Below are 13,576 nucleotides of genomic sequence, written 5' to 3'. Positions count from 1 at the left end.
AGCGTGTTTATGTATTGATTTGTACCCATGAAAGCAGAATGTGATGGGAAAAAATTCCAATCACTTGAGATAGCAGGATTTTTTTTTTTCTATGTAAACAAACACTGCTTTGAGTGCTTTCTGTTTGCCAGCCCTGTATTCTACAGTGACCAGGCCCGGCTTGGCCCAGAACTGGGCAGGTCTGAGCACAGGGCACTCCGGTAAGTGGTTCCAGTGGTTCTGGTAAGGTAGCAGGAGCCAGGTATGGAGGAGGGACTAGGCCTTAGAATTTGGAGGGCGGAGGTAGGAGTGCCATTATATTAATAATAATAATTATCACTGATTAAGCACCAACAATATGCCAGGAACCTTCCACATATTACTAATCCTTACAAAACTTTGTGTGATAGGCATTAGCTACCTTTTAGGGATGAGGAAAGCAGGGCTAGGAGAGTCACCTCCCCAAACTTCAAAGCCTATCAGCAGCAGGCTCTGGATTCAAACCCACATCTGCCTGACTGCAAAGCATTTGCTCTTCCCACCCTGCCAGGCTGCCTCTCAAATAATTTAGGGTTTTACAGGAGAACACAGACACCTGCAAAGGGAGCCTGAGCTAACAAGATGCATGCAGTCTCCATCCAGGACTGAGGGTCTTTGGAGGAAGACACAGCCCCAAGCGTAAATCATCGGCGAGTAGCTACAGGTAGCATTCTTGTGTGCCAGCCCTGACCCCAGGACTGGGTTCATCTGCCCTCCTCGGCCCTGGGGCCACCCAGTGGGGCCATTGGGGCCACAAGAACCATGGGACAGGTGAGCCTTCTTTGAGGTTCCTTCTGGCCAGTCCAAAGGGCCCTTCATCCTCATCATCCCTTGTGCGATGGGGGAGGTCATTTGTTGGGGGGCAGTTGGAGTTTGGGGCTGCACCGTCAGGGCCTGTGGAGGAGGAGAAATTGGTCTGTAGGCCTACTTTGTACCTGGTTAATTAAAACAACCAGTACAAGAGTCTCATGATGGTTTAGCTTTTTAGCTGGCTTGCTAGAGCTAATTTCTGAGTCTGACCAATTGCCTCTTTGGGCCCAAAGATCCTGTCCTCACAGCCCTTGCAACTGGCCAGGAGCCTCACTTCCTCGCCCAGCTCCTCTGGAAATCTCTCTACTGTAACCTACCTGGAGAATGCTTCGTCTGCCCCCTTCACCCGGGAAGGCTTTCCTTCTGTGAATGAATGCCTCAGGGTTGGAGTTCATCGGTTAAAGTTGGTTTCCACTTATTTTGTTTTCTTAGGAGAAAGGATGTGAGTTTTTGGGGAGGGGCTGAATTGTGGTATGTGGTGTTTTTAAAAAACTATGTTTTTGGCCCAAGCAGCTGAGTTGATTGAAGCCCAGCAGCACCCGTTATGGAAATGGCTTATCTTGTGGTTCTCCAGAGTTGTGGCCAGAACATATTTGGTTTCCTGGCAAAACCGTATAGAATTTTGAAATTTGATGGAGAAGGCTTCAAAGTTACCAGAATTGAAAGGAGCAGTGGCATCTGTATTCTCCTTCTGGCCCAGGAGTCTGGGTTTCTCTGAGGCTCACACCAATGTGAGTATCTGTTTTTTGACATAATAATGATCGTAATAATCACCTACATTTGTATAGAACTTTACAGTTTATGAAGAACATTCACGTACATTATCTCATTCAATTCTACATTTCTAGATAGGCAGGGACAATTAACCCTATTTTACAGAAGAGAAAATGAGGGCTCAGAGACGTTAAGTGAGCTGGTCACACAGCTAGGAAGAGACAGCATCAGAAGTTGAACCAAGGTTTTCTGACTCCAGACCAGGAAAGGCAGGGAGGTTTGCATCCAGTTTATGATGTGGACCTGCCATTGTGCTGGAATGCAGGCTCCCTGGGCACAGGGGGATGCAAGCAACCCAAGACTGTCCCGGGCCCAGCAGAGCCAGCCTCTGTAGAAGATGAGACAACCTTCAAGGTGCAATTTGGGGCTTTGTGTAGGCTTTGCCTCTGTGGCCTTCTATGGCTGCTGTTTCTATTTGGTCTGTACAATTGCCCTGTGAGGCAGCAGGGTGGGTAGATGCTGTTAGCCCCATTTTACAGATGAGAAAACTGACATTTCAAGAGGTTGGGTGACTCACTCAACACCATTTATTCCTTAGTCACAAAACAAATATGTATTGCATCCCTATGGGAGTTACATAGGGGACTGAGGTCATAGCTAGTGACTGGCAAAGGAAGGATATGAAGGCGAGTAAGAAGAGGGAATATAGCAGGTACTCAACAACTCTCTGCTGAGTGAGGGCCCTGGAGGACAGCCCCTAGGTTGTAGATCTCTTTGTATCCACCACAGCAATGAGGACAAGGCAGGCTCAGGCCAATGTTCCAGAAAAACTCTGTTAGTCGTGTAAATAATGGTGATGACAATTGCTATCATTTATTGTGCTCCTCTTGTGTAGCAGATCATAGGCATTTTACCTGCACTATTTCTAATTGTCCTAGTTACCCCACTTTACAGATGGGAAAACTGAGACTCAGAGAGGTCAATCACTTTATCCCAAGTCACCCTGGGATTAAAAGTCAGGTCTGTTTGACTCCAAAGCCAGCACACTTTCCCCTGAACTACTCTGCCTCTCTATGAAAATGAGCGGTGAGAAACTTGCTGGAGAATGATGGTGCCTGTTACTTTTGGGAAACTCATGGATAAAGAGGGTAAGGTGTGGAGGGGCCTTGCGTGGGCAAACAGGACCACAGCTCTGGGTAGAGAATCTTTAAGAGGCTGTGAGCCCCGCTGGTGGCAGCTGTGCCAGATGGGAGAGCAGGACGGGGCAAGGTGGGGTAGGTATCCTCTTCATGGCTCCTCCATCCAGCTGGCTTGAAGTCCTCAGAAGTCAGAGGTTGTTTTGTCCCCATCGGATACCCTGCTGGGAAGGTCCCACTGCCACAGGTCTTACGACCCTGTTACACAAAGATGAGTGACATCTTTTCCCAGAACTCCTGAAACCCCCAGCCTGCTTCCCCATCCCTCTTCCCTACTGTATTAATTTCCTGGGGCTGCCATGATAAATTACCTCAAACCAGGTGATTTAAAACAACAGACATATATTCTCTCACAGATGTGGAGACCAAAAGTCCGAAATCAAGGTGTTGATAGAGTTGGTTCCTTCTGGAGGCTCTGAGGGAGGATAGGTTCCATGCCTCTCACCTAGATTCTGGTGGCCCCTGCTCGTCCTTGGCATTCCTTGGCTTGTAGATGCATCACTCCAGTCTCTCCCTCTGTCTTCACATTCCCTTCTCCCCCGTGTGCCTCCGTGTGTCCTCCTCTTCTGTCTAATCTCCCTCTGCCTCATTCTTATAAGGACACCTGTTATTGGATTCATGGTTATTGCCCTCTCAGGTAATCCAGGGTGATCTCATCTCAAGATCCTAAGTACATTACACCCCCAAAGACCCCTTTTCCACAGAAGGTCACTTCACAGGTTCTGGGGATTAAGACATGAACATATCTTTTTTGAGGGGCCACTCTTTGACCTGTGACACCTGCCACCCCTTTTTCCTCCTGGAGCTGCCTGAGACCTCTGGGGTCAGTGCCATCACTGAAGGCTGGGCCCTGTGCCAATGCAGCTGCCACTCCTCAAGCAGGCCCCTGAGCCTTATGGTCAAGTGGGTCTTGGCCCCCCGTAGACCAGCAGTGGGTGGACCCCGTATTAAGAGCTCATAGAGCCTTTCTGCCCGTGGACGCTGCCGAGTAAGCATCGTTGACATCTCCGCCCGCACTCCACTGCTGTCATGTCTAAGTCAGAGTCACCCAAAGAGCCCGAACAGCTGCGGAAGCTCTTCATCGGAGGTTTGAGCTTTGAAACAACCGATGAGAGTCTGAGCAGCCATTGTGAGCAGTGGGGAACGCTCACAGGCTGTGTGGTAACGAGGGATCCAAACACCAGGCGCTCCAGAGGCTTTGTGTTTGTCACATATGCCACTGTGGAGGAGGTGGACGCGGCCATGAAGGCAAGGCCACACGAGGTGGATGGAAGCATGGTGGAACCAAAGAGGGCCGTCTCAAGAGAAGATTCTCAAAGACCTGGTGCCCACTCAACTGTGAAAAAGATTTTTGTTGGTGGCATTAAAGAAGACACTGAAGAACATCACCTAAGAGATTATTTTGAACAGTATGGGAAAATTGAAGTGATTGAAATCATGACTGATCGAGGCAGTGGCAAAAAGAGAGGCTTTGCTTTCGTAACCTTTGATGACCATGACTCTGTAGACAAGATTGTCATTCAGAAATACCACACTGTGAATGGCCACAACTGTGAAGTAAGGAAAGCCCTATCTCAGCAAGAGATGGCTAGTGCCTCATCCAGCCAAGGAGGTCGAAGTGGTTCTGGAAACTTTGGTGGTGGTCGTGGAGGAAACTTCAGTGGTCGAGGTGGCTTTGGTAGCAGCCGCGGTGGTGGTGGCTATGGTGACAGTGGGGACGGCTATAATGGATTTGGTAATGATGGAAGCAGTTTTGGAGGTGGTGGAAGCTACAATGATTTTTGGCAGTTACAACAATCAATCTTCAAATTTTGGACCCATAAAAGGAGGAAACTTTGGAGGCAGAAGTTCTGGCCCCTATGGTGGTGGAGGCCCATACTTTGCCAAACCCCAAAAGCAAGGTGGCTATGGTGGTTCCAGCAGCAGCAGTAGCTATGGCAGTGGCAGAAGGTTTTGATTACTGCCAGGGAGGAGTGTGCTACTACAGGCTTATCAACTCTTAAAAAACAAAATTCCAGTTCAAGCTCGTGGCTAAAAGGACCATCCTTATAAGGACCTTTATCTGAGCCACTGTGCACTTCATTTTCACTGCCATGCAGTAGTCATTATCTGCTGTGCAGCTTGAATTAATCATTCAATTTTGTGAATGGACTTTTTAAAAATAAAATGCATTTAACTGGGGAAAAAAAAAAAAAGAGCTCATAGAGCCCTGGGGTTAGCTGCTTTTGAACTTCGGAGCAGTAATTCCCACCTGGGACATGCTGTCCTTGTCCTGCATGGCATAGGCAGGAGAGAGGGTGTCCTTGGCAGGGCAGGGCCCCATGGGTCTGCCAGGCTGTGGTCTCCTGCCAGTCCGCAGCTGGCACAGGTCCCTGACCATGTGGTGCCCTCTCCTGTCGCCTCACCACCCTGCAGGGACCTGCTCTGCTCTTCTGCCCACACATCACCTCATCCTTTCCTTCCCACCTCCTCTTAGGATGCTTCCTTTCTCCATGCCCCTTGCTTATCTGGTAATTTCTCTCTCCTTCCTCAAAGGAGGCACATCTTGTTTTTATTTAATGATCTTGACTTTTCTGAGGGATCAGATCTGTTTTTTCAGTTAGACGTCAGCTCCCCCGTAGTACCTTGCCTGTGGTCTTTGGTAAATATTCAGTACCTGTTGGTAAATACCATTGGCTGCTCACCTGGTGTAGGAAAGTGTTTTGGGCTCCTGGCCTCGCCCAGGACCAGTCTCCTTCAGAGACCTGAGAGCTGTTGGGACAATCACACAGTGTTCAACCTGAAAGGGACCTTTGAGAGTATTTAATAATACAACATGGGTTTTCCAGAAGAAGAAATGAAAACCCAGCAGGGGGTGATTTGTTCCTAAATTATCTGGTGGCTTTGAACAAGTCACTCACTTCCTGTGTTCTCATTTCTTCCTCTGGAAACCAGAGTGTTGGACTGTTAGATACTCTCAAAGCTCCCTTTTAGGTTGAACGTTGGATGATTGTCCCAAAAGCCCTCAGGTCTCTGAAGGATGGTGTGTGATGCGGCAGGAAGTTTTTCCCCATGCCTGAGGGAGGGTCGGAGATACTCACTCCTCCACCTCTGCCCGCAGCACTGCTGTCTCCTCAGGTAGTACTAGAACACCAGACTGCAGGATGGATCACACTTTTCTCTGTAAGCAGTCTTGGAGATAACCCCACTTCCCAAGGGTCAGGTGCTCTGGGATGCAGGAAGGCCATCTTGGAGCCCTTGGTTAGAGGAAAATGAACACTTGACCAGAGTCACTGCACCTCCAGGGAGGACTCAGGCAGCCAAGCCTTCGGCTCAGAGCCCTGGCTGGAAGGTGTTTCTTTCTGGCAAAGCTGCCAGTCACACCCAAAGAAGGTTGGGATTTGTTAAGTGCAGTGACTAATTAGTCCTGAGGCGGAGATCTCTACCAGCTCACGATGGTATCATGATTTATTCACGTGAGGTTGGAACACTTACAGGGACTGGACCTTTGTTTCCTGTGGCTTCCATGTCATGTGCAGACAACTGTATTTTTCCAGAATGGATAATTTCTCAAACCTAGCTTGCTTTCCCAGTTGCTGCCAGGAAACTTTTAACTCTGGTCACTCAACAGCGCCCCCTTCCTGGGTCTGCAGTTGTTTTGGAAGGAATGCATTCTTATCTGGGCCTCAGTTCCTTTCCTAGCAAGGCAAGCTCTGGGCTAGCTGCTATCTCAAGGCCTTCCAGCCCTTAGATTCTTTACTTTTTCTTGCCCCTTTTCCCAGCAGACACTTCTGTTTTCTTAAGGGATATGCTTCCATAGAGCTGCTGCAAGGAAATCAGAGACATCTCAGCTGCTGGGAAGCCCTATGCCTGGTTTCACCTTTCTGCCCAATTACTAAGTCTTAAAGGCACCTAGTGTCCTTTAAGCTGCCAGTTTCTGCCTTTCAAGATCACACAGGGCTTCCCTGGTGGCGCAGTGGTTGAGAATCCGCCTGCCGATGAAGGGGACACAGGTTCATGCCCCGGTCCGGGAAGATCCCACATGGCGCGGAGCGGCTGGGCCCGTGAGCCATGGCCGCTGAGCCTGTGTGTCCGGAGCCTGTGCTCCGCAACGGGAGGGGCCACAACAGTGAGAGGCCCCCATAACACACACACACACACAAAAAGATCACACAGACTCGCTTAATGTCTAAAATCTCGGTAAGGAAGAACAAGGAAGAACAAGGTCTCAGCCCTGAGGCAGAGTTAAGGCGGGCTCACTCCACTCTGTATTCCCTCAGAATGAAGGGTAGTAGGACCGGTCTCACTCCTCAGGATGTTTGCGGAGCGGCTGGGCCCGTGAGCCATGGCCGCTGAGCCTGTGTGTCCGGAGCCTGTGCTCCGCAACGGGAGGGGCCGCAACAGTGAGAGGCCCCCATAACACACACACACACACACACACACACACACACACACACAAAGATCACACAGACTCGCTTAATGTCTAAAATCTCGGTAAGGAAGAACAAGGAAGAACAAGGTCTCAGCCCTGAGGCAGAGTTAAGGCGGGCTCACTCCACTCTGTATTCCCTCAGAATGAAGGGTAGTAGGACCGGTCTCACTCCTCAGGATGTTTGCACTGTCAACTGTGACTGCTTCCTGCACTCTGGCTGTGGAAGTGATTTGTCTCCTCAGTGATTTGGTTGCCACCTTGTGGATCGTCTGGGGGTAGGGGTGGCAGGGGCCTCAGGCCTTATAGGGTCTAAAAATGGTTTTGCTTCCGTGCTTTCTTTTTGTCTGTTTGCCATTATGATGACACTGGAGATATAATTTATATCCTGTTTTCCCCAATTACATTACATTGTAAACATTGCCCTCTCATTTCCTCTGGGAATATATTTATCGGCCAGGTGACATGATCAGGTTAACTTTAATAGTTGAAAAAGAAAACTAGTGGTTAACAAAAAAAAATCAAATAGTGCACTGAAAAGTTTCCTCCCCCATCCTCCTCAACCTTTCTAGCCCCCGGACTCAGAAGGGAGAGCACAGGCTCCGGACGCGCAGGCTCAGCGGCCATGGCTCACGGGCCCAGCCGCTCCGCGGCATGTGGGATCTTCCCGGACCGGGGCACGAACCCACGTCCCCTGCATTGGCAGGCGGACTCTCAACCACTGCGCCACCAGGGAAGCCCTGAGATGTTCTTTTTAACAGCTGCATAGACCAACTATGGATGGACCATAATGAATTTAACTGGTGACATTGAGGTTGTTACTACAATGCGCATCCTTGTGTATACATCTGCATACCTCATTTACTCACCTTCTATCTGCCACGTATGGTTCTAGACACTGCGGATTCTGCAGTAAAAAAGACAAACTCCGGCCTTCCCTGGTGGCCAGTGCAGGGGACACGGGTTCGTGCCCTGGTCTGGGAAGATCCCACATGCCGCGGAGCAGCTGGGCCCGTGAGCCATGGCCGCTGAGCCTGCGCGTCCGGAGCCTGTGCTCCGCAACGGGAGAGGCCACAACAGTGAGAGGCCCGCATACCGCAAAAAAAAAAAAAAAAAAAAAAATACAAACTCCAGTGCCACACTCATACCAGTATAATTGTTAGATAAATTCTGGAAAGTGGAATTGTTGGCTGATTGATTTATCACATTTATTGAATGCATGTAAGCCATGTAGAATATTTTGTCGAATGTTTGATGAATGTTTGAATTTTTGGCTGTCGGAAACTTTCTCCCTTACACTTACTCCTGACCATGGTATCAGTACCCTCTCCTCAGCCTCCCAGTGGTTAAAGGGCCATTTACTGAGGCTTCAGGAAGGTCACTACAGCAGTGCTGGGTGATGACAGTAACATGTGTTTGCTGACACTTTTCTTTCTTTCTTTTTTTCTTAACTAACGTATAGTTGATTTATAGTACTATATTAGTTTCAGGTGTATAACATAGTGATTCAGTATTTTTTAGAGGGCTTCCCTGGTGGCGCAGTGGTTGAGCGTCCGCCTGCCGATGCAGGGGACGCGGGTTTGTGTCCCGGTCCGGGAAGATCCCACATGCCGCGGAGCAGCTAGGACCGTGAGCTATGGCCGCTGAACCTGCGTGTCTGGAGTATAAGTGATAACATACAATATTTGTCTTTCTCTGTCTGACTTATTTCACTAAGCATAATACCCTCCAAGTCCATCCATGTTTTTGCAAATGGCAAAATTTCATTTTTTTGTATTTTATTGAAGTATAGTTGATTTAGAATGTTGTGTTAGTTTCTGGTGTACAGCAAAATGATTCAGTTATATATATGTGTGTGTATATATATATATTCTTTTTCAAATTCTTTTCCATTATAGTTTATTACAGGATATTGAATATAGTTCCTTGTGCTATGCAGTAGAACCTTCTTGTTTATCTATTTTATATATAGTAGTTTGTATATCTGTTAATTCCAAACTCCTAATTTATCCCTCCCCACCTTCCCCTTTGGTAACCATAAATTTGTTTTCTATGTCTGTTTCTGTTTTGTAAATAAGTTCCTTTGTATCTTTTTTTTAGATTCCACATTTAAGTGATGTCATATGATATTTGTATTTCTCTGTCTGACTTCAATTAATATGGTAATCTCTAGGTCCACCCATGTTGCTGCAAATGTATTATTTCATTCTTTTTTATGACTGAGTAATATTCCATTGTATATATATACCACATCTTCTTTATCTGTTCATCTGTCGATGGACACATAGGTTGCTTCTATGTATTGGCTATTATAAATAATGCTGTTATGAACTTTAGGGTGCATGTAACTTTTCGAATTAGTGTTTCTGTTTTCATTGTATATATACCTAGGAGTAGAATTGCTGGATCTGTAGTTCTGTTTTTTAGTTTTTTGAGGACCCTCCATACCGTTCTCCATAGTGGCCGCACCAGTTTACATTCCCACCAACAGTATATGAGCGTTCCCTTTTCTCCACATTCTCACCAACATTTGTTATTTATAGACTTTTTGACGCCAGTCATTCTGACAGGTGTGAGGTGAAATCTCACTGTGGCTTTGATTTACATTTCTTTGATGATTAGCAGTGTTGAGCATCTTTTCATGTACCTGTTGGCCAACTGAAAAATGTCTATTCAGGTCTTTTGCCATTTTTAATAGGTATATATATATATATATATATATATATATATTTGCATTTCTTTGATGATTAGCAGTGTTGAGCATCTTTTCATGTACCTGTTGGCCAACTGAAAAATGTCTATTCAGGTCTTTTGCCATTTTTAATAGGTATATATATATATAGTCAAATCATTTGCAAGTATTTTCTCCCATTCCGTAGGCTGTCTTTTTGTTTTGTTGATGGTTTCCTTTGCTGTGAAAAAGGCTGGCACTTTTAAGTTCCTTGAGGTACAGCTTTGCCATGTGTCCTCACAATTGCGTGAGGAAGTCAGAGGGGCTGGTTTGCACTTTACAGAAGGAACTGGGGCACAGAGAGGTAAGATTGAGCTAAGGTTGATTAAGGGAGTCCTAGCTCCCCACAAAGCTGGCTGGTAGCAAGGCTGGGATGAGGACTCAGGAAGAGGGACTCTGCTTCCTGGGACTACTTCAAGGAGTGCTCAGAGTTCCTGCCATTTAAATGAAAGCATTTTACAAACAACCCAATCCAAAAATGGGCAGAAGACCTAAATAGACATTTCTCCAAGGAAGACATACAAATGTCCAAGAGGCACATGAAAAGATGCTCAGCATCACTAATTATTAGAGAAATGCAAATCAAGACTACAATGAGGTATCACCTCACACCAGTCAGAATGGCCATCATCAAAAAATCTACAAACAATAAATGCTGGAGAGGGTGTGGAGAAAAGGGAACCCTCCTGCACTGTTGGTGGGAATGTAAATTGATACAGCCACTATGGAGAACAGTATGGAGATGCTTTAAAAAACTAAAGATAGAATTACCATGTGACCCAGCAATACCACTCCTGGGCATATACCCGGAGAAAACCATAATTCAAAGAGACACATACCCCAATGTTCATTGCAGCACTGTTTACAATAGCCAGGACATGGAAGCAACCTAAATGTCCATCGACAGACGAATGGATAAAGAAGATGTGGTACATATATACAATGGAATATTACTCAGCCATAAAAAGGAACGAAATTGGGTCATTTGTGGAGACGTGGATGGTCCTAGAGACTGTCATACAACATGAAGTAAGTCAGAAAGAGAAAAACAAATATCGTATATTAACTCATATATGTGGAATCTAGAAAAATGGTACAGATGAACCTGTTTGCAAGGCAGAAATAGAGACACAGTTGTAGAGAACAAACGTATGGACACCAAGAGGGTAAAGCCGGGGGGTGGTGGGATGAATTGGGAGATTGGGATTGACATACATGCGCTAATATGTGTAAAATAGATAAATAATAAGAACCTGCTGTATTAAAAAAATAAAATTAAATTTTAAAAAATGTAAGCATTTTAAAACTGGAAGATGAAGTTAGTTTTTTTTCTTTTCACTTTGTTCTAAAGGGCTTGCATTTCATGAATTCACTTAGAGCTGCTCTGTGCAATGCAGTAGCCAGCGGCCACGTGGAACTACTTAAGTTTAAATGTAAAGTAATTAAAATTAAATAAAGTTATAATAGGTTGCTCAGTCATGGTAGCCACATTTCAAGGGCTCAGGATTCACATGTGGCTAGTGGCTACTGCATTGGACAGTGCTCTACTGGATATTTCCATCATCCACAGCCCTGACTTCAAGTGTCCATAAGGCTGTAATGTTATTTTTCTCCTAAACACATGTTTGTAGGTGGAATTTTTGAGATCATCTTCACTCTCTAACTTTACAGGTAGGGAAAATGGGGTGCACAGATGGGAGGTGACTAGCTGCCCATGGTCACACAGCTGAGGGTGCAAAGCTATAATTAGAGCCAGACCTCCTCCTATGTTTCCTCCACTTCAACCTGCCTCATTTATCCTGAGGACACTTTCTTTTCTTTTTTTTTTAAATTGGGGTATAGTTGTTTTACAGTGTTGTGTTAGTTTCTACTGTACAGCAAAATGGAGTTCCCTGTGCTATACAGCAGGTTTTCATTAGTTATCTGTTTTATACATATTAGAGACCTCCTGTAGGAGATTAGAATGATTAAAGTACAAACTGAAAATAAAGATGATTGAGAAGGCAGGCAGGCGGAGCCTTTGCCTGAAGGTGGCCTCTGTGGTTAGGAGTGATGAGAAACCACTGGTTTAAGACTGAGAGCCGGGGCTTCCCTGGTGGCGCAGTGGTTGCGCGTCCGCCTGCCGATGCAGGGGAACCGGGTTCGCGCCCCGGTCTGGGAGGATCCCACAACAGTGAGTGGCCCGCGTACCGCAAAAAAAAAAAAAAAAAAAAAAAAAAGACTGAGAGCCAAGTGGGGAACGTCGTCATACTGAAAGGGTCAAGAATGCCTGTACCCCATGCCTCATAGATTTTATCCTCCACTCAATCTCTGGCTCCTGAAAACTAGTTAGAAAGATGAGCAGAGAGTACTAAGCAGTTGATAACTGTTGTTAGTACTAGTAGTAATACTGGTATTACTAATAACAACAACAGTTGTCAACTGCTTAGTACTCTGCCAATTTTCCTAACTACAGTTTTTAATTTTGGTGGTGGTGGTGGTGGTAGTAGTAGTAGTAGTAGTAGTAGTAGTAGTAGTAGTAGTAAACAGGAGTAGTAGTAGTAAACAGGAAGACAGGAGTTAAAAATTATGTCCATAGGCAGTCCTTAAATGTGGAAGGAACTTTCTGGTATACCAAGATAATTCTCTTGTGTGTTTATGCTAGTGATTGTCAAATGTTAGTGGATATTGGAATTCCCCTAGAGGGCTGGTTAAACCATAGATGTTGGACCCCATCTCCAGCGTTTTGATTCAGGAAATCTGGGGTAGGGCCTGAGAATTTGCATTTCTAACAAGTTCCCGGATGATGCTTATGCTGCTGGTTTGGGGGGCATACTCTGAAAAGCACTGGTTTATACCTTTAGGTGCTAAAGAGAACTCAGCTTAAGTTTCAGTGGCACAGATTTACATTTCTAACCCCCTTTTACAGACCCTTCTACCTATGCCCCAGCTGTGCCCCGCCTAGAACCAGCCTCTGTACCACTCGGAAAACAGTTGTCATTACTAACCATGTCTGTGCTTCAGATTTTCAGTAAGTCTTGAGCTTCTACAATGTGCCGGTTTTACAGTGGGTGTGGTGGGTCACACTGATGAAGTGTAAGATATTGCCCTGCCCTTAAGAAGATTAATCTAGTTTGGGGGTGGGAAAAACACAAACACAGGAAAGAAAAGGGTACAAAGAGATAATTGTCTTTTTGTGTACTCATCTTTGTAAGCTGACACATTCAGAGGCGAGGATCCCTGGGGGTTGGCGTGATCAGGGAAGCTTCCAGGAGGAGTTAGAACTTGAACTTAAGCAGAGGTAGGATTTGACTAGGCAGAAGGTATCTCAGGATAGGCAAACGGGCAAACAGGAGAAGCCCCGAGGTGGGAATGTGTGTGTTGGGTTGTCCCTGCTGGGAAGCCAGAGTACAAGGGCCCTGGGACCTGGCCAAGGCGCACAGCCTTGACGGGAAGGGAAGACAGGTCTTGAGTAGAAGAGAATGTGATGACATAAGTGTTTCAGGAAGATGGACTCGGGGATGTGTGGGGTAGACTGGGAATGTAGGTGGAGGACTGTGGGCATGAATGCTGAGCAGGAGGTTGTGCTAAGTGTATTCATCTGTAAAAGTCTAGCTCTAGAGGGTGGTGGGTATGAAGAGAGTCTAGTCAATTTCATTCAGAAAATATGTACTGCAGCCCTACAGGGGGTCCAGCATTGTATTAGGTACCTGGGAGTAC

The 13,576-nt window shown here is 46.1% G+C and overlaps 1 pseudogene; it reads left to right on the top strand.

The window, feature by feature from the left end:
• Positions 1–2,114: 2,114 nt before the first annotated feature.
• LOC114484951 (heterogeneous nuclear ribonucleoprotein A1-like) lies at positions 2,115–5,380 on the top strand (annotated as a pseudogene).
• The last annotated feature ends 8,196 nt before the right edge of the window (positions 5,381–13,576 follow it).

The sequence above is a fragment of the Physeter macrocephalus genome, unplaced genomic scaffold (genome assembly GCF_002837175.3).
Source record: "Physeter macrocephalus isolate SW-GA unplaced genomic scaffold, ASM283717v5 random_186, whole genome shotgun sequence".
NCBI lineage: Eukaryota > Metazoa > Chordata > Mammalia > Artiodactyla > Physeteridae > Physeter > Physeter macrocephalus.
The sequence above is the reverse complement of the archived record's forward strand: the minus strand, read 5'-3'. Positions and strand labels throughout refer to the sequence as shown.